Source organism: Pinus tabuliformis, chromosome 3_2, assembly GCF_031772625.1.
Source record: "Pinus tabuliformis cultivar Carrire ecotype Pingquan chromosome 3_2, CPIR1, whole genome shotgun sequence".
NCBI classification, from domain to species: Eukaryota; Viridiplantae; Streptophyta; class Pinopsida; order Pinales; family Pinaceae; genus Pinus; species Pinus tabuliformis.
In genome coordinates this window covers 809,921,698-809,938,739 of record NC_142302.1, presented here as the reverse complement: position 1 = coordinate 809,938,739, position 17,042 = coordinate 809,921,698, and positions in this window count along the sequence as shown.

Below are 17,042 nucleotides of genomic sequence, written 5' to 3'. Positions count from 1 at the left end.
TGTTAAATACAAAAACCTTAACCCATAAATATATATGGCAGAGGGCTCATTATCAAGCCACTTTTGCGGCCCATAGGTTTATAATATTTATCCTAGGGTTTATATATCTTGGGTTTATAATATTCACTCATTAGGTTTAATATTATTTCTTTGGCTTTATAGTACCTTGGGGCATTATAGTTAATCCCTTTGGTTTATCAATATAAGGGTTTATATACCTAGGATATAATATTATTCATAAGGTTTATAATATTAATCATGGACAACCATGGTCCTATGTCGCATTGTGACATAATAATAATAAAATAAATTAAGAAAATTAATAATATTAATTAATAATAGTAGTAGTATTAATTAGTTATATTATTAATAATAATAATCATAATAATCATATAATAATTATACACCTTGAGCCTATATCAACCACATTTACTAATGCAGTGTTGATGCCTCGAAAATCGTTGCAACAACATTGGGGAAACCACCCGGTCCGGACCTTAGTACAGCTCCTTTTCCGTTTGGAATAGTGGCTCCGACTGGGGATAGTGGGACCAGTTTCCCAAAAATAGATAAACGGGATGAATGAATGACTTATAGAGTATGCTAGCGGTAAGTGAATAACTAAAACTATCAGCAAGAATATAATAACTACGATCTATCCCGGGGACTTATTGAGCTCTAAAGCGTAGCGTTTGATGGTCTGTGTCTAAAGACAGTCATATAGATGACTCCATCTTTAAGACATAGATATTAATTCATTCAAGATTGCTGTGCCTAAATAGTTAAGCAAAGCGATTAAAGCGAAATTACGACACTTTATCATTTATATCATTGTCATACGCATGATTAAAAGAAAAGGCACATCATAAAACATCCAATAGTGGAATGAATAAAGATCTGCTGTTACAGCGCATGCATATAATCAACAATAGAAAGAATAATCACATAACAATTCATATAAAAGGAATGAATTCAGACATAGATAGAAATACCATATGAGCTGCTTGACACTCCCAAATATCAATCGCTATTTGTAGTTCTTCCTTCAACGCAAAAACATTCTCAACAACGACAATAGTGCACAATTGCATAAAGAAGCTTCCTTGTTAAATTAAGAACAATTGGCCCAGTTTCATAAAAGAATATTGACTGAAGCACAATAGTGCAAACTTCAGTCTTTTAATTCTGTTACAAAACTTTACGACCCTTTCTAAAAACATGAAAGGGTCTATAAATACTAAATTAATCTAAACATTTAATAAACAAAAATCCTACATAATTGGCATCAATAACTTTTGATCCTATTTTTGGCCAGCGAGCTGGCAAGCGGGAACATGATTCATCAAGTCGGTTGCTTTCCCTTGAATCTGAGCTGACTTATCGCAAGCATTGGCTCTACTTCAGGAGGTTTGTTGAGACGCGAACTGAGCTGGGCGGCATAGGTGGCATCTTGAATATCGGGAATTATACTCCCGATTGCATATGTTAAACACTTAAGGGCGACTCTCTGTGTGTGTGGCTTAATCAGGAAGAGCCAATAGGCATCGAAGGTCAAACTGTTAACCCCAGCAATTAATCTCCCCCTTTCCTCCAAGTCAGGATAACACGTTTGCTCCAACATGTTTGTTGTTGTTATCTTTCCTGGCGTACATTGGGAAATCATATTCGCTAAGTAGAGAGTGTTGTTAACTAGATCAACCAGATTGCTGGAAGTTGATTTACACCTTGAAGCTGCCCTTTCTGCTTTCATCACCTGAGTGTGCCATTCTGTGAAAAGTATGTCTTTATATGTTTCTGAAATCTTGGGCAAATTTGCTTCTCTCCCTTGATCAGAATCATGCCAGTCAAGATATCCAGTTATGATCTCTTCGGCCTAGTCTAACTCATTTCTGGCCTCCTCTACCTGCTGATTTATGGATGTCGTTAGCTCACACAATGGCTCTGCCTGAGCGATTTGTTGACACAGGAGCCTAATCTGGGATATCAATGCACTGTTGATTAGTGATGCTTCTTTTCTGAATTCTGCCAGTTGTGAAGTGCCCGTTGCTTTTTCGAGCTGCGATGACAATTGAGCGATTTGCTCATCCTTTGTTTTCATCATTTGATCATTCGCTGCTCTTAATTGTGCCAATGCCTCCGACAATTCCTTTTGTTTCTGGATTGCGCTTAGGTCAATCCTTTGCCTTTCTTCCTGCAATTGCTGGGTTAATTGATCGTTCATTTGTCGTTGTGCCAGCAACTGCTCCTCTACTTGCGCTGCCTCCTGCTTTGATTCGGCCAACTCTGCCCGCAATGCAAAAATTTCTTGGTCTTTAGTCTTCAGTAGAAGACTTACCTCCGATGCCTTGTCGATTGTCACTGCAGAATAGGCTCCCGCATACTGTGACAGCTTTGTTAGGTCATCGGAGGGGTCCAATTCCTCCTTCCATACTACATTACCTGTGACTGTTTGCTCTGGAAAGATACAAGGTTGATCAGTCCTTCGTCTTTTCCTTGATCGCTTTACAACTGCTCTTTGCCTCGGGCTATAGAAAACATCCAGGGGAGGAATATCTTCTACCTGGAGAATGATTTGATCGGAGGGGTCCTTTGGAATTATCTCAACATCCTTAGAAATGGGTGGGCCACTGGTTCCACTTAGAACCTGAGGTGAAGTGATGTCCTGTGTGTCATTTGTCTTGGAAGTGTCTATATCTTTTGAACATTCCAAGCCACTGATGATAGAATGAAACTGCTGCCATTCCTGGAGCAATTTGGGGTCTATAGTAGTGTCCACATTGACATCAGGGGTGGTCTGTTTCTCCTTTTCGGCTTGGGACTCCTCCCGTTCTTTTTCCTGCTCTTTCTTCTGTTGCTCCTCTTGTTCCTTCTGTTGCCTTCCCTCATGTTCTTTCTTTAGCTGTTCCTCTTTCTCTTTCCTCTGTCTTTCCTCATTTTCCTTCCTCTGCTGTTCTTCTTGTGCTCTTTGTTGCTTTTCTGCTTGCTCTTTTCTCTGCCTTTCTGCCTGTTCTTTTTTATGATCTTTTGTTATAATAGGAGGTTGGCTCGACTGTTGCTGACTGGGCTTGCTTGATGATGTAGCTGGGGTCATTGCCAGTAAATCTAGAGGCAGAGTTTGCAACCTTTGTTCTCTAAGTTTATTAAACTCAGTTAACCCTTCATCATTATACTTCATTCTAGCGAGTTCTTTAGCCTGACCTATTGATTCGGTTGCAATGAACAGGTCGTCAAATATATCTTCTTTGTGCTCAAATTTTGTCAATTTGGCCTGTTCTAGTGCAGTATAGGCAACTTTACTTGGATCATATGGCCTATTGGGGATAGTCGCCAGAGTCAGAGATTGAATCTTTGTGGCTTCCTTTTCTGCATGTTTGAGGTCATGCAAGGTATACACACCACACCTCAAAGGAAAAGGGGGCCAACCTTGCTTTTTATTCTTCTTAAGTGTTTGTGTAACACTCTCGGAAATGATTTGGTAAGAGATTTCCCTTGCTAGAAGTTTATCTGGTATGTACAGAGGGAGGACATGGGGTCTGGCTTGGCTGCCGAAAACTCTTATGTAGGTAAACCTTTCCTCTCCAAACCAACTGGCTATTCCGGCTAAATCAAATCCGGCTTGATAAGAGATCTTGGGAGCAGGTCTATCAAAAATGGAATAATGAATAGGCAACATGAAACCATTACAAACTTGGTATAGATGATCTTTATAAGAAGACTTCCACAATTTCTGGTGATATATATGAATGGGTGAGGGGTCTTGCGCAGTCCACCTCCAGCCGAGTATGGGGAATTCAGAATTATAACAGAGGGTGTCTAGAATATAAGCGCTGTAGTAAAATGGGGGAATTATCCTTTCAGTAACTCGGGTCTTGCTTCTACACTCAAGCACAGCTTGTGCTAGTTTGTCGGAAAGGATAGTGGCCCAATCCATGATTATACTGTTTACTGCTGCCTCCATTAGAGGAACCATTTCTATGGTAAAATTAGCAGAGTCATGCAATCCCCATAATCTACACATCATTATCCCCGCATAGCAATAAGGAGAAGCTAGAGAATCGACCGAGTACTTACCGAAAGATTCATGCTTGTGTTTGGCTGGATTCTGTCTCCAATCCCGGATGGGTTCGGATTCTTTTTCATTATCGTTTGCAAACTTCTCCAGGAATTCCTTGTTATACACCTTCTCTGGCTCGGGCAAATGATACATTTGCCTTAGATCATCTGCCTTGAATGATTCGAAAATCCTCCCATCTCTGGTGCTAAAAGTTCTATCCAGGATTGGAATTTCTTCAATCGCCCATCGCACGACGTCTGTGTATGGGAGAATTTGCTCTCTGGCCGCTATCCTGTGAAGGAAAGAGTCGGCCAAATCTTTGAGGGTGCTTTCAGACTTCCGAAGTAAATCTAAACTAGCTTCTGTTACTGTCTTCACTGGTTATTCGTCTTCAATCAAATTGTAAGTGCCTTGCCAAGTGACTTTGGTGAGACCCGTACACGTAGTATCAGAAATTAAGCCCTTCTTCTTGTCTACGGCAGCTTGTCCTGCAACTGGTGTAGCGGAAGCGCCCGCGGTCTTCTTAGATTTCTTCCCCATCTTATTTGAGCTTCCTTCTATGGATGAATTCTGCACAGCGGCGCAAATATGCGTAATACAGAGAGATAACAAAAAACTTGCAAGTGATGAGAACATATGCATAGGTGCGTAATAAGGGATTAGCCTTTAAAAATGGGCGCGGACACAATCCATGGAAAGATTTTAAGACTTATGATCTCATTAATTGGCCGTTTAAAACCTGTCATCCCTTAAATGCCCATTATATCGTTATTCGGCTGAATGATTCACTTAAGCGTGCAGTGGGTGTTTTGGCGGTTGAGCACAGGTGAATGATTGCTTAACCGATCAAGCTTTAAATATGAATGAATTGTGATATCCCATCACTTAACGGCTTTTTATTGAAAATTGCGCTTTATCGCATCGCGTCGGGAGAATGAAGATTATAAAGTGCACATATAGTGTATCGCCGATAGCGATATCGGATCGCATCGGGGGTATGACCTGTGCGCCTTAATGATGTGCATTAGATATTGCCGATTGCCGACTGCTGATTGCATCGCATCGGGGGGGGAAAAGCCTTGAGCGCATTAAGACTTAAGTAAATATTACCGCTGATATCCGATCGCCGATTTGGCATCGCATCGGGGCTAATAGCATGGGGCGCTTTAAAATGTGCATGAAGTGTTGCCGATCGCCGATTGCGATATCGCATCGCCAGAAATCAATGTGCCGCTTATTTATATTTCTTATGTCATTGCAATATGCGATCTTGCGATCGCTTTATCGCAATGACAAAGATTTGCTTTATTTCTTTAAATGGGTTTTTCAAAAGGGTTTTATAAAATGAGTTCATTTGATTATCGGACCTTTTTGAACAATAAAAGTATTGATACCAATTAAACTTTAAAGGGACCCATTTCATATGTTAATATTTATAAATAAAAATGATATGAAATGGGGGGTTGTTGTAGTGTACAACAATTGGTGATTCGCTGGAAGAACCAGTTATCTCTGGAAATTATAGAAATACTTAAGCTTTTTCATAATAGAGTTTCAATCAAAAGGGGAAAATTCTGATATAACCAGATATATATGCATTCTGAATAAAATGAAACTATTTTGTTAACTTCCTCCCCTTTCTAAGAAAACAAATACATTCTAAGCTTTAAAATAGGCCTTTATTAGTTTATAATGATAAAACAGAAAACCTTTCCAAATCAGCTTTTAAAATGAACTCCTCCGTCATAGGTAGAGCCTCTGCTGCCAGCAAACGTTTATAGTTTCGACAGGGATACCTTTTAACCATGTAATTGTCTATTGTCCCATTCAATTAAGCATTTGATTAACAGAATGAATTCAAAACATGTTTTCATATTTTGTATTTCACTTCCTTTTTCTGTTATTGATAAGATAAAAAGCCATTGTCCTGTTTTGGTGGCTAGCTGTTTGACAAAGCCATTCACTGGTAGTAATCTAACTGAACAAGCTGACTCATGATGAGACCCCTTGTCTTGCAATTTCAAGCCATTACCCTGTTTTGGTATGCAGTATTGGTAATGTCAGTTAAACTATTTCCCTATGAACATGGTAAGCAGGCTTGTAATAAGACCTCTTATCTTTAATATCTTATATTTTAGAATTACACTCTGAATAATCATAACTTTAGTGAATGGGATGAACAATTTTCTCCTTAAGAGTAAATGGATGACAGGATAAGAGTTGAGGATGCTGAAATTGGATTGGCTTCTATCTTAATATTGATAACCTTTTGAGACCAATTTTGAAAACAAAAATGATTTACAATACTTTTATGCTTTGAGAGGAGTTCACAAACTTGGACTGTAGTTTCAGAATACAAAGATACCTAATTTCCTAGAAATTATCCCTTTTGGTTAAGAGTTCTATTATTTAAAAGCAAATATTCATACTACTTCTGTGGGACACTTTTCAAACACAGCAAAAGGTCAATAGTAAGTACCTTACAACATTATTTTCTGCAAATCCTACAAACTATAAAAATTTATCAAACTAAAAGGAGAAGGGGTTACCTCCTCAATTAAAGAATTTCTTCAAGATAAGGCCATTAACAGGGAGAGAATCTCTCAAACCTGATAAATCTTGCAATATAAAGGTTGAATGGCCTATCTTCTCACAGATCTGAAATGGTCCAAGCCACAACTTTTGGAACTTGGAGTGTTTGCTCTTGTCCTCATGGGCTTTGTCCCATTTCAGAACTAAATCACCGACTTGGAATTGTTTTGAACCGGATGAGACTGAATCAAAAGCTGCTTTGATGACTTGCTGATGTTTGGCATGAGTAACTCTAGCTTTTTCTCTTTCCTCTTCTAATTTTAGAATTTGGTCATGTCTAAGCTGAATAGAAGAGGAAGGATTTTCCTCGATAAACTGCACCAGGGCTAGAGAAGGAAGAACAAGATTGGTGGGTAGTACTGCTTCTTTTCCATACACAAGATTGAACGGAGAGGTTCCTATAGAAGCTTTCTGTGTTATCCTATCAGCCCATAATGCAAACACTAAGGATTTGTGCCAGTTTCTATGATTTTGTTCGATAGTTCGCTTAATAATTTTGATCAAATTCTTATTAGTAGATTCTGCTAGACCATTACCCTGGGGATAGTAATTAGCAGAATACTTTAGCTTAAATCCTCTTTTAATAGCGAAATCAAACACAACATTGCCTGAGAAATAAGAAGCATTATAAAAAACAAGAGCATTTGGGACACCAAACCTGGTAATGATGAATTGATCTATGAATTCTATGATTGCTTCAGAATTTGCTGTCTTCAAAGGGATGGCCTCCACCCACTTAGTAAAATAGTCAGTAGCAGTAAGGATATACCTATGCTGTTTGGAAGAAAGTGGATTAATTTCCCCAATGATATCCAATCCCCATTGCTCAAATGGTTGTTCAATGTTGACTGGTTGCAAAGGGAAAGCCGGTTTCCGTTGTCTTCCACTAGAAGTTTGGCAATTGAGGCATTTCCTTACATACTCGTGGGCATCTCTAAATAGAGTGGGCCAATAATATCCAGCATGAATAATTTTGTGAGCTGTTGTGTCAGCTCCAAAATGTCCCCCTGCTGGTCCATCATGTAACTCCTGCAAAACCTTTTGGGCTTCAGGTTTCTCAAGGCATCTTAATAAAATAGAATCATAATTTTTTTTAAAAAGCACATCATCAATAATTGTAAAACTCTTCGCTTTTAACCTGATGGCCCTTTTGTTCTTGTAAGACAGATTTGGAGGTGCATAACCATTCTTTAAATAAAAGATTAAATCTACATATTGAGATTCAGAATCAGTAACACTTATCTGATTGATTTCTTCAGCTTGATCTGTATCACTTGATTCAGGAATGTTGGATGCTCCTGCCAATATCCTGCAAAAACCTTGACCCCTAACAATCTTTGCTGGCCTAATTTCTAAGTCATACTCTTGAAGCGCTGTGACCCAATTTGCCCTTTTTTCACCCAGTTCTTTTTGAATTAGTAGTTGCCTTACCGCTGGGAAAGGAACTATGACTTTTGTGTGGGTTTTCAGAAGGAAGGGTCTATAATGTTTGACTGCTTTAAATACAACAAAGGCTTGTTTTTCTACGTCGGAGTAATTCAATTCGGCACCCTGAAGATTTGAGCTAAAGAATGAGATGGGTGCTTCCAAATTATGATCATTTAGTTGCGTGAGTATTGTAGCATAAGATAAGTCGGATGCAATGGTATACAATGTAAAATGATTGGAAAAATTTGGAGAATTTAAGGCTGGGGCATTGATTATTGATTGCTTGATTAGATCAAAAGCTTCCTTTTCTGCTGATCCCCACTTAAAGACCGAATTCTTCTTGATCATTGTTTGAAGTGGCAAAATAATTTGAGAAAAATCTGGAACAAATCTTTTAACAAAATTGATCTGGCCTAAAAATGACTGCATCGATTTTTTATTGTAAGAGAATGGGATTTCAAATATTTCTTTGATCCGATCAGGATCAATATAAATGCCATCTTTGGACACGATAAAACCCAAGAGCTTCCCTTGATCAAGAGCAAAGAATGACTTTTTTGGGTTCAGAGAAATACCATATCTTTTGCAGCGTTGAAAAATTTGGCTTAAGTCATGCAAATGATTAGACCTCTCTTTAGAGAATACAGTTATATCATCTAGATAGACGACTACTGTTTTATTAATCAACCCTCTAAAAGCTGTATCCATAGCTCTTTGGAATGTCGCTCCTGCATTTATAAGTCCAAACGACATTTTCTGATATGCATATGTTCCCCATTTTGTTCTAAATGTAGTTTTAAGCTGGTCGTCAGGATGAACCAGGACTTGGTTGTATCCTGAGAAACCGTCTAGAAAGGACATCAATTCAGAGCCTGCCACTGATTGAAGTATTTGCTCCATAGTAGGCAATGGCAAATTGTCTTTCAATCTTGCTTTGTTCAAGTTTCTGAAATCAATACAAATTCGAATGTCGCCATTTTTCTTTCTGACTAGCACCATATTAGAGACCCAGTTTGAGTGTCGGATTGGAAAAATAATCTTGGCTTTCAGGAGTTTGTTAAGTTCTGACTTTATCTGGCTTTCTAAGTTTGGGTGAATTTTTCTTAACTTCTGCTGGATTGGTTTTTGATCGGGAAGCACTGGAATGGTATGTTGGATAATAGATGTGTCATAAGTCTTCAAATCATCGTATTTCCAAGCAAAAATTTGTTTATTTTTTCTTAACAGTTTAATAAATGCCTCCTTTTCGTCTGAAGAAAGTCCTAATCCTAAATTGATATTTTGAGGAGCTTGCTCAGTACCTAAATTTATCAATTCAAACCTTAGGGTAGAGCTTTGAAGCTTTGCATTAATTACAGGTTTAAACCTGTCTTTAATATCATAAAGATCTTCTAGCTTTACTACAGGCTTAGGAATTGCATTTTCTTGAGGTGTTTCTTTCATTTGGGAGTCATGCTCATCTTCTTCAATGATTTGATTATCATAGGACTTTTCAGAAGTTAAGAATTGTAAAATATCCTCATCATGGTTGAATACTCTCCAATTAGTGACATTATCAGGAATTGAAGGCCTAAAAATCAATTCTACGGAAAATCTATCAGGGTTGTAATCTTCCGAAGGTAGAAGCTTGGAAGCTACATTGGATAGTAGGTCGGCTGCTGAGTTTTGTGACCTAGGAATGGAGGAAATGTTGAATGCCGAAAAATGTGAGGTAAGAACTTGCACTAGCGATTGATAATGCTTGAGGTGATTTGAGAGACAATGAATTGCATTTCTCACCTGTTTAACAATTATTTCAGAATCGCCAAATACTTTTAGATATTGTACTTTAAGGCCGATTGCTTTATATAATCCCTGGACTAAAGCTTCATATTCGGCCGTATTGTTAGTGCATTCAAATTCTAATCTACAAGACAACATTGTTTTTCCCCATGTGGGCTAACCAAAACACATCCTGCTCCTGAGCCTTCGCTCAACTTGGAGCCATCAAAATATAAAGACCAAAATAAAGGAGTATTAACAACCATATTTACAGTTTTCTCATCATCATTGAAACATCTAGATTTATCTATTTGTGAAAAATTCTCAATCTGAGATGAAAAATGATTAACTAAGAAAGGTGAGGGTTGGGCAACAAAGTTTCCAAAGAATGACTCTGATGAATAATTCCCCAAAATGTTGTTGTTGAATGCTACGGGCTGGTTTTCTTGTTCAAATTCAGTAACTGTGTGGGTCATATGTTTTTCTCGATCGATCCTTATTTGATTTGGCTTACCCTTATAGGGAAGCCACATGTGTGACCAATCAGTGGAAATATACCCATGCAATTTTTTGGACCAATCCCTACTCAAAATTAAACCGTAAAACTCGGGTATGTTGGCTATTAGGATGTCAATCCTTTGTACTATTCTGGGATCAGCAGACAACCTGATAGTTACGGAATTAATTTCTCCCACAACCTGCACTTTGGTCCTGTCCAACTCTACAATATGGATAGCAGACTTCTGGGGTTCAATGTTCAGTTTAGAACAAAATGAAGCTGGTATTATGTTAGATGATGCCCCTGAGTCAATTAAACAGTTGTGGAGGTTTCGATTATAGATCTCATAGGTTAGAAGGAATGGTGGAGTATGAGAATTTGATCTATCTCCAATCAGAACTGAATCGGTAGATTCAACCATACCGAGAGGAGGTTGGCCTGAATCATTAGCAACTTTTGCACTGGGAAGAGGTGTAGAGGGAACATCATTCAATTCTTTAAGAAGTAATTTTTGCTGATGCTTTAATTTACTAAGTTCAAACATGGTTATGTTTGCTTTAGTTTTCTTCATGTCATCAACAATGTTGTATTCCATTGAATCAGATACCACCAACATTTTAGATGTTGAAGGAGAATTAGAAGTTGAAGGCTGGTTTTGGGGAACTACTGCGAGTGATTTCTTTGGAGGTACTTTTTCCTTTGTTGTGGCAGCACCTGCACTCCTTTTCTTTGAAGTTGCCTGGACAGGTTCAGAAGTACTTCTACTTCTAGTAGTGACCAGGAAGGCTTCTTCTTCATTGTCGGTATCAAAGTTAGGGAGTATAAAATCCCACATTCCGTGGCATTCAGCTACTTCTTCTTCGTCATCAGTTTGTGAGGTTGTTTCCTCCTCCTCTTCTTCTTGCTCTGAAACTGCATTAGATATGACATTTGGTGGCTTTGATTTAGTTCTCTTATAGGTCCTAAATGGTCTTTTGTTTGAGGTTTCGGCGACCTGTTTCTTTATGTCAACCATTTCGTTAGACAAAGTTTTCAGGACCTTTTGCAAACCCTCCATGTCATATGGGTCCTTTGGGGTTTTCTTCTTAGAATCTTCTTTGAAAGAGACTTTTTTGGCTTTTCTGTATTCCAGAGTAGCTTTCTTCTCTAGAGCATTGATGCGCTTTTCTACAGCAAGTGCTTCTTTCATGTTTTCAGCTAAGGTAGGTTTCCCTGCCCTGTCTACAAAAATAGCTATATTGGCAGGTAGGGCGGTGATATACCATTCGCTACGAATTTGTTCACTTGGTTTGGAAGCTGTAGGGATTTTATTCAGGAGTTTATTGAAACGAGCATTAAATTCCTTAATTGGTTCCCTATGTTCAATTCTCAGATTGGAGAGATCGTTTATTAGAGTAGCCAAAGACCTATCATCTCCATATTTGGTAAGAAACTGCTCTTGGCAAGTGTTCCAACTGGTAATGGAACCAGAGGGTAGAGAAAAATACCAGGATCCTGCTGATCCTTGCAAGGTATAAGGGAAAAGCCTAACAACAACATCTTCTTCTGCTACTCCTTTCAAGTTGACTGCCAACATGAAATTATTGATGTGTTCCTCAGCCTGGGTTCCATCATCTGGATTAAACTTGGGGAGCCATTTTTCAGGATAATCTGGTAATGGATGCAATGGTGCAGGCATATTGACTACACCAGGTCTGGTCCATGGATCTGCCATTGTAATAGCAACAGTGGTTGATACTACTGTTGGAATTCCAGATGTATGAGAAGGAAATAATATTGAGAAGTGGGCAGGTTGAGATATTGAAGCTTCTAATCCCTGGTGAACAACAATATGTAATGGAGGAGTGGATGATTAACTTTGCAGAGGAGAAGATGGAATGGAGGATATGGATGAAAGCTCTCCACTATCAGATCCTTCAGTATATTTTTTAGCCTTTTTCCTTTTGGGTAAAGGGAACTCAGTGGGTTCAATACCAAGCTTTTCTCTTTGAAGTCTGGTAAGAGGATGAGATAAATTGAACTGCGAAGTCGCACTACTTTGTGATACCTCAGATTTATGTGGCGAAATCGAGAAGCTCTGAAGTTTGTGGATAACAGACTGAACTTCAGGTGATTCAAGACTTAATTTTTCTGGAGTATGATGGGTTTGAGCAGTGGTAGTTGATTCCTCTTCTTCTTGATGGTATGCTGGAGAACCAGCATGCGATTTAGAAGTACGAGGAGATTTGGAGGGAGAATTACTCTTAGAGTGGCTTGCAGATTTAGGTTTGCTTGCCATTCACAGTTCAGGCCCTCCTTCTAGCGCCAAAAATGTTGATGCCTCGAAAATCGTTGCAACAACATTAGGGAAACCACCCGGTCCGGACCTTAGTATAACTCCTTTTCCGTTTGGAATAGTGGCTCCGACTAGGGATAGTGGGAACAATTTCCCAAAAATAGATAAACGGGATGAATGAATGACTTATAGAGTATGCTAGCGGTAAGCGAATAACTAAAACTATCAGCAAGAATATAATAACTACGATCTATCCCGGGGACTTATTGAGCTCTAAAGCGTAGCATTTGATGGTCTGTGTCTAAAGACAGGCATATAGATGACTCCATCTTTAAGACATAGATATTAATTCATTCGAGATTGCTGTGTCTAAATAGTTAAGCAAAGCGATTAAAGCGAAATTACCACACTTTATCATTTATATCATTGTCATACGCATGATTAAAAGAAAAGGCACATCATAAAACATCCAATAGTGGAATGAATAAAGATCTGTTGTTACAGCGCATGCATATAATCAACAATAGCAAGAATAATCACATAACAATTCATATAAAAGGAATGAATTCAGACATAGATAGAAATACCATATGAGCTGCTTGACACTCCCAAATATCAATCGCTATTTGTAGTTCTTCCTTCAATGCAAAAACATTCTCAACAATGACAATAGTGCACAATTGCATAAAGAAGCTTCCTTGTTAAATTAAGAACAATTGGCCCAGTTTCATAAAAGAATATTGACCGAAGCACAATAGTGCAAACTTCAGTCTTTTAAGTCTGTTACAAAACTTTACGACCCTTTCTAAAAACATGAAAGGGTCTATAAATACTAAATTAATCTAAACATTTAATAAACAGAAATCCAATATAATTGGCATCAATAACTTTTGATCCTATTTTTGGCCAGCGAGCTGGCAAGCGGGAACATGATTCATCAAGTCGACTACTTTCCCTTGAATCTGAGCTGACTTATCGCAAGCATTGGCTCTACTTCAGGAGGTTTGTTGAGACGCAAACTGAGCTAGGCGGCATAGGTGGCATCCTGAATATCGAGAATTATACTCCCGATTGCATCTGTTAAACAATTAAGGGCGGCTCTCTGTGTGTGTGGCTTAATCAGGAAGAGCCAATAGGCATCGAAGGTCAAACTGTTAACCCCAGCGATTAATCTCCCCTTTTCCTCCATGTCAGGATAACACGTTTGCTCCAACATGTTTGTTGTTGTTATCTTTCCTGGCGTACATTGGGAAATCATATTCACTAAGTAGAGAGTGTTGTTAACTAGATCAACCAGATTGCTGGAAGTTAATTTACACCTTGAAGCTGCCCTTTCTGCTTTCATCACCTGAGTGTGCCATTCTGTGAAAAGTATGTCTTTATATGTTTCTGAAATCTTGGGCAAATTTGCTTCTCTCCCTTGATCAGAATCTTGCCAGTCAAGATATCCAGTTATGATCTCTTCGGCCTGGTCTAACTCATTTCTGGCCTCCTCTACCTGCTGATTTATGGATGTCGTTAGCTCACACAATGGCTCTGCCTGAGCGATTTGTTGACATAGGAGCCTAATCTGGGATATCAATGCACTATTGATTAGTGATGCTTATTTTCTGAATTCTGCCAGTTGTGAAGTGCCCTTTGCTTTTTCGAGCTGCGATGACAATTGAGCGATTTGCTCATCCTTTGTTTTCATCATTTGATCATTCGCTGCTCTTAATTGTGCCAATGCCTCCGACAATTCCTTTTGTTTCTGGATTGCGCTTAGGTCGATCCTTTGCCTTTCTTCCTGCAATTGCTGGGTTAATTGATCGTCCATTTGTCATTGTGCCAGCAACTGCTCCTCTGCTTGCGCTGCCTCCTACTTTGATTCGGCCAACTCTGCCTGCAATGCAAAAATTTCTTGGTCTTTAGTCTTCAGTAGAAGACTTACCTCCGATGCCTTGTCGATTGTCATTGCAGAATAGGCTCCCGCATACTGTGACAGCTTTGTTAGGTCATAGGAGGGGTCCAATTCCTCCTTCCATACTACATTACCTGTGACTGTTTGCTCTGGAAAGATAGAAGGTTGATCAGTCCTTCGTCTTTTCCTTGATCGCTTTACAACTACTCTTTGCCTCGGGCTGTAGAAAACATCCAAGGGAGGAATATCTTCTACCTGGAGAATGATTTGATCGGAGGGGTCCTTTGGAATTATCTCAACATCCTTAGAAATGGGTGGGCCGCTGGTTCCACTTAGAACCTGAGGTGAAGTGATGTCCTGTGTGTCATTTGTCTTGGAAGTGTCTGTATCTTTTGAACATTCCAAGCCACTGATGATAGAATGAAACTGCTGCCATTCCTGGAGCAATTTGGGGTCTATAGTAGTGTCCACATTGACATCAGGGGTGGTCTGTCTCTCCTTTTCGGCTTGGGACTCCTCCCGTTCTTTTTCCTGCTCTTTCTTCTATTGCTCCTCTTGTTCCTTCTGTTGCCTTTCCTCATGTTCTTTCTTTAGCTGTTCCTCTTTCTCTTTCCTCTGTCTTTCCTCATTTTCCTTCCTCTGCCGTTCTTCTTGTGCTCTCTGCTGCTTTTCTGCTTGCTCTTTTCTCTGCCTTTCTACCTGTTCTTTTTTATGATCTTTTGTTATAACAGGAGGTTGGCTAGACTGTTGCCGACCGGGCTCGCTTGATGATGTAGCTGGGGTCGTTGCCAGTAAATCTAGAGGCAGAGTTTGCAACCTCTGTTCTCTAAGTTTATTAAACTCAGTCAACCCTTCATCATTATACTTCATTCTAGCGAGTTCTCTAGCCTGACCTATTGATTCGGTTGCAATGAACAGGTCGTCAAATATATCTTCTTTGTGCTCAAATTTTGTCAATTTGGCCTGTTCTAGTGCAGTATAGGCAACTTTACTTGGATCATATGGCCTATTGGGGATAGTCGCCAGAGTCAGAGATTGAATCTTTGTGGCTTCCTTTTCTACATGTTTGAGGTCATGCAAGGTATACACACCACAATTCAAAGGAAAAGGGGGCCAGCCTTGCTTTTTATTCTTCTTAAGTGTTTGTGTAACACTCTCGGAAATGATTTGGTAAGAGATTTCCCTTGCTAGAAGTTTATCTGGTATGTACAGAGGGAGGACATGGGGTCTGGCTTGGCTGCCTAAAACTCTTATGTAGGTAAACCTTTCCTCTCCAAACCAACTGGCTATTCCGGCTAAATCAATTCCGGCTTGATAAGAGATCTTGGGAGCAGGTCTATCAAAAATGGAATAATGAATAGGCAACATGAAACCATTACAAACTTGGTATAGATGATCTTTATAAGAAGACTTCCACAATTTCTGGTGATATATATGAATGGGTGAGGGGTCTTGCGCAGTCCACCTCCAGCCGAGTACGGGGAATTTAGAATTATAACAGAGGGTGTCTAGAATATAAGCGATGTAGTAAAATGGGGGAATTATCCTTTCAGTAACTCGGGTCTTGCTTCTAAACTCAAGCACAGCTTGTGCTAGTTTGTCGGAAAGGATAGTGGCCCAATCCATGATTATACTGTTTACTGCTACCTCCATTAGAGGAACCATTTCTATGGTAAAATTAGCAGAGTCATGCAATCCCCATAATCTACACATCATTATCCCCGCATAGCAATAAGGAGAAGCCAGAGAATCGACCGAGTACTTACCAGAAGATTCGTGCTTGTGTTTGGCTGGATTCTGTCTCCAATCCCGGATGGGTTCAGATTCTTTTTCATTATCGTTTGCAAACTTCTCCAGGAATGCCTTGTTATACACCTTCTCTGGCTCGGGCAAATGATACATTTGCCTTAGATCATCTGCCTTGAATGATCCGAAAATCCTCCCATCTCTGGTGCTAAAAGTTCTGTCCAGGATTGGAATTTCTTCAATCGCCCATCGCACGACGTCTGTGTATGGGAGAATTTTCTCTCTGGCCGCTATCCTGTGAAGGAAAGAGTCGGCCAAATCTTTGAGGGTGCTTTCAGACATCCGAAGTAAATCTACACTAGCTTCTGTTACTGTCTTCACTGGTTGTTCGACTTCAATCAAATTGTAAGTGCCTTGCCAAGTGACTTTGGTGAGACCCGTACACGTAGTATCAAAAATTAAGCCCTTCTTCTTGTCTACGGCAGCTTGTCCTACAACTGGTGTAGCGGAAGCGCCCGTGGTCTTCTTAGATTTCTTCCCCATCTTATTTGAGCTTCCTTCTATGGATGAATTCTGCACAGTGGCGCAAATATGCGTAATACAGAGAGATAACAATGAAAACTTGCAAGTGATGAGAACATATGCATAGGTGCGTAATAAGGGATTAGCCTTTAAAAATGGGCGCGGACACAATCCATGGAAAGATTTTAAGACTTATGATCTCATTAATTGGCCGTTTAAAACCTGTCATCCCTTAAATGCCCATTATATCGTTATTCGGCTGAAT